At 34.4% G+C, this 5000-nt stretch overlaps 1 pseudogene; it reads left to right on the top strand.

Moving 5' to 3' along the window:
* LOC137621561 (uncharacterized) overlaps positions 1 to 5000 on the top strand; it is a 364107-nt pseudogene that overhangs the window by 306897 nt on the left and 52210 nt on the right.

Here is a 5000-nt window from a genome sequence, read left to right as displayed (position 1 = left end):
TTGCATTATGTTAATAATTGTTACTCAATAGGTATTCACGATTGTTTGCAACATACCTTAAGTGTCTCTTCAAAATACCATTAAACCAATCAACTAATTATTTGAATGAATTTGTATATTATTTTTTTTCTGTTAAGCAGTACTTGGCTACCCATAACTAACGCCCTTTCCCTCTCAACAGGAGCGCCTAGAAGCCATAAGCGAGGAACTCCGACACATGAGCGAGAAAGCCGAGGAAGTGAGAAGTACCCTGAGCTCTGGCGGAGGAGACATAGCGGCCCTGACCAATCAGATGGACGCCCTCCAGTCCCGCCACGCTCAGCTCACCATCGAGCAGAACGAACTCCTACGGGCCCAACGCAAGTGAGTGTTCCGATCCCTCTCCGAGTCTTTAATTTGATTGGCTCATCGCTGGTGTTTTGGGCGCATGAAGAGAGAAAGTGAGAGAAAGAGAAGGAAGAAAGAAAGAAAGGGAATGAGAGCCTCTGAGGATGTTGGTGTTGGTGGTGGTGATGAGATTTTAAAGACGGCTGAGGTTTGAAATGGATGAAGTGGTCCAGATGTGGTATAGCCTCTTGGAAACGTTCCTGCCTTTCAATCTGTTGGACGGGAGTTCGAGCAACGCTCAAGCTCGCTAGTTTCTAGTAGTGTGTGTGCAACCTCACCATCCTTTCGAGCTAGGGATGGGGTTTTGGAGGAGCCTATAGTTCTACCTGCTGAGCCATCAGCAGCCATTACCTGGCCCTCCCTGGTCCTTACTTGATGGAGAGGGGCTTGGGGGCTAGCCATATGTATATATAGTCAGTCTCTATGACATTGTCCTGTCCTTTGCCCCTGCCTTTTATTGTGGAGTGGCTCAGGTGATACATTACCCGGCCTGGGTAATGTTTACGAAGTATTCACCTTCCCACGATTAGATATTCTTTGTGAAATCTTTTATTTTTTTTGAACAGTCATTGTATAAATTGTTATAGTTTATCCTTGCGCTGAGAAAAATAAGGATTAAATGAGGAGATTTTGTTATTATGGAATTAATTTTGTGATCATAGAATTTTTTTTTCTGAACTTTTTGTATATTATCATTACTGCTCTTGTTATTACTATTTCTGCCTTTATTATTATTATGTTATTATTATTATTATTATTATTATTATTATTATTATTATTATTATTATTTTCTTGGGATCATTTTCTCGCTATTCAATTTTATCATCAGCAGACACGCATTAGAAAGTTCCGTTTCTTATGATCATTGTTGTTAGTTTTTGTTAAGTTTGTGTAAATTATGTTACTTAGACATGAGTAAAAAGTAATCCTTTATAAATAATAGTGAGGGACAATTATTTTTCAACTAGAATTTCATTACTAAAGATATCATACCATTGGAGTGCTAATATTGAAACTAAGTCATTCTCACACTCTTGCACATAACTACATTCCAGTCTTAAGGCAACCAGTCTCCCATGACAGCACTAAACACTAATAGACATTAGACATTTCTTTTTTTATAGACATCATAATATCAAGATATTAGAGTCTCGTGACAGCATTAAACACTAATAGACATTTCTTTGTTTATAGACATCATAATATCAGGATTTTTTTTTCGAGTCCCTTTAAAGCTCAGTTGTTTGAATTGTGATACAAAGCCATTGGTGTTTTCTAGTTTGCTTTTGGTCGTGAAAGAATGTTGTTTGGTGCTAGGATAGGGCGAGGATAGGGCAGAGGTGAGGTGGGATCTATTCACTCCAGTTTCACTGAAAGGAAGTGCCATAAGAATGTGTTCCTTTTCTTCTCCCCTTTGATAAGTGTCTAAAATTTTTCCCTTATTCTAACAAGGTTTTTTTTTCCATTCGCTTTTCTTTTGTTTTGGATAAAATACGAGAGAATTCTTGGGGGATAAAAATACCTGTGTTTATTCAAGTGTAGTTCTTGTTTCGTTAGTAACTCTGGCTGTAACTCCGGTTACAGGAGGCACTTGTATAGGGGTTTTTATTTAGTTTTTCTTTACCTGAAAACTGTAAAGTATTTAATTTAGTCCCTTGCCAAAATGGTCAGATAGTTAAGCGTAATGAACTTTTTTGTATATGTGCTACCTTGATTTAGACACCTTCTTCTTCCACCTTGCCCTATGTGTCTTTCACTACGGATTCATTGTTTTTTTTAATTTTTATTTGTTAGGTTTAGAAACTGAAGGGTACAAAGTATCCAACATTGTGATAATAGTGAATATTAGTTATCATACCTGTACAAAATAGAAGTAAGTGCCCATTTGGAGTCTTTTTTTATTTAAGTGCAAACATTCGTGTGTCACTCTGGTCCCTATTTCAAGATTTGTAGATATTTCATGGTACTCTTTATGTTAATAAAATCGAAGGAAACTGTACACAATTTTGTTTTTGTTTTTTGAATAACCCTCCCGTTTTTTTATGGTTAGATTTTGATAATGCGTCACTACTTTTTATTATATCTTTTTCATGTTTTTAAAATGGTGTTATACTTTCAAGAAATCAGTGATCTGAGGTTTTATTTTAAAAGTATTATTTTAGTTTTGGCTATTCTTGATATTTTATTTTTTAGTTTTAAAATATTTCATCATTGACATCTTGTCAATGAATACGTATTTTTTTCTTTTATTATTAATTATTAACGTAGTTATCAAAGGGGTCAGAGTGTATAAATGAAATCTTTAAGTAGTCCAAATTTAATATTCAGAATAAGACTGAATGAGATAGTACAAATTAATTAAAGTTTATTTCATAAAGTATTTTTAAAGGAGACTAAATAGTAAGCACTATGAAACTTAATGAGAATACTGAGTTTATAAGAAAAGAACGATAAAAGTATCATTAAACAATAAGTATTATTGAAAATAAACTATTAAAATTTCCAAGATCAGCATTTACATTTACTTCATGATAATTTGTCTTTTATCAGATAAATAATTTATATAATTTATTTGTAATTAATAATATTCATACGTCTATATTGTCATTTTTGAGACATAGATTAATCTAATTGAAAGACGTTGAAGAGGATTTTTCTTTACTTATATTTTAAGTATTTTGGCTGTCATTACAAAACTCATTACTGTATAGGGTAATATAAGTCGCTTGACTACTATGTTATATATATATATATTATATATATATATATATATATATATATATGTATATATATATATATATATATATGTAATGTGTGTGTGTCTGTAAAGATATGTATACACATATAATATATATATATATATATATATATGTATATATGTGTGTGTGTATAAATGTATATATGTATGTAAGTGTGTGTATATAAACAAGGGATAAACAATACACGAACGTATACCAGACGTAAAACTACAGTTTATTTAAAACTATCCTTTTTCCTTTTTTTTTTACGGTGTAATAGAAAGTCCATATGTTTTCATCTACTTTGTCCAATAACAAACACAATATGACGGTTATATTCCAATGAGCCTCTCTCTCTCTCTCTCTCTCTCTCTCTCTCTCTCTCTCTCTCTCTCTCTTTTTCACATCCCGTGGCCCTTTCATTATGTAGATAACAATGGCCGAAAGTCAAGCATTGTGGACTATGGTCGCTTTTAGCGCGCATCAACCCCCTCCCATATCTACTCTCTCACTCTCACTCACGCACAACACACAACCCCTTCATTAATACTTGTCATTTAGCGCTTGAATATTGATCAAACACGGCCGCTTGGGCCAATATGGAGAGGAGGTCAAGGTAATAATGGGATCATTTATCAACAAACAGCAATATAGGTTTAGCCACACCACCGGTGCTCTGGTAGAAAGGACTCGCGAACAGTTGCGGTAAACTCCTGCACTTGGCGCTCTCCACCGAGACTGGCCGTCGCTGGGTGCTTACGTCACCGTTCAGTTGAATCGCATAGCGCTACTATTAGTCAGTGACAGCCATGGAGATAAGATTATGCTAATAGGCCTTTTTTTTATTCCTTTCGCTGATACATTTTGTGTTTTTCCTGCAATTCAATAAGCTTCTTGCTGTATTAGATTGGAAAGAAATTATGAATGTTTAGGCTATAATTCATTATACGTAATTTATTTATTGTAATAAGTTGTGGGAAACTATATATGTGCCATTTTCCTTCTACGGTACTGACAATATCAATCTAGCTTTTTTTACAGACTTTTAAACTCTTAGTAATATCATATAAATAATTCAGCTCGTAATGTAAACTATATCGTTAATCTATTCGGGCTTAATAGTTATTTTCTTATCAAGACATTGAAGAGTTTTCCTTTCTCTAGAGGTCATTTAGATTCTCAGTTTTTATTGATGGCGTTGGTGTAATCAACATTTTCTCTTCAACATTCCCTACCAAAAATATTATTGTCCTCTTAGTTGCAGTCTTTGAACTATAGTCTAAGTTACAACTGGTATCCTAAGGATTTCATTTTAAATCTTTACTCTGTTCACAATATACTGTATTTTCTTTAACAAAAACTTTTTTCCATTTCCCAAGGAGTTTCAATTCTCCAAGAAAAATTCAGTTACCTAAAGACTATTTTCATGTACTTTTTATCCTTAATTGATAATTTCTTCCTTAAGAATACTATAATTCCGAAGAACAATAATTTTCACTCTTCATGTTAATTCCCTTTATAAAAATTTTGTATAAAGTACTCAAACTGCATTGCTTACTGGATCCACATATATTAGTCTCTAGATTACTACTCTCCAGATTACTCCTTTTGCTAACCGTAAATACCACCCCCCCCCCTGCCTTTCCCTGCTTAGAGTATATTGCTTCTTTGCTTGAGGAAGCATCCCTTCCGCCCTTCTGTTTGAAGGACTCCAATCAAAAGACTTTCGCTTTATCAGCATCCCTTATCTTGCGCCCAAACTGGGCCCGCTTCTGTCTAGTCCAAAGGAGGACGCCTTTGTTCCGTATATCGCTTGAATATTGCTGTGGAGAGGCTGCTGCCGCTTTAGTAGTATGCTATCACCATTCTATAGGC

Source organism: Palaemon carinicauda, chromosome 2 (genome assembly GCF_036898095.1).
Source record: "Palaemon carinicauda isolate YSFRI2023 chromosome 2, ASM3689809v2, whole genome shotgun sequence".
Classification (NCBI taxonomy): domain Eukaryota; kingdom Metazoa; phylum Arthropoda; class Malacostraca; order Decapoda; family Palaemonidae; genus Palaemon; species Palaemon carinicauda.
The sequence above is the reverse complement of the archived record's forward strand: the minus strand, read 5'-3'. Positions and strand labels throughout refer to the sequence as shown.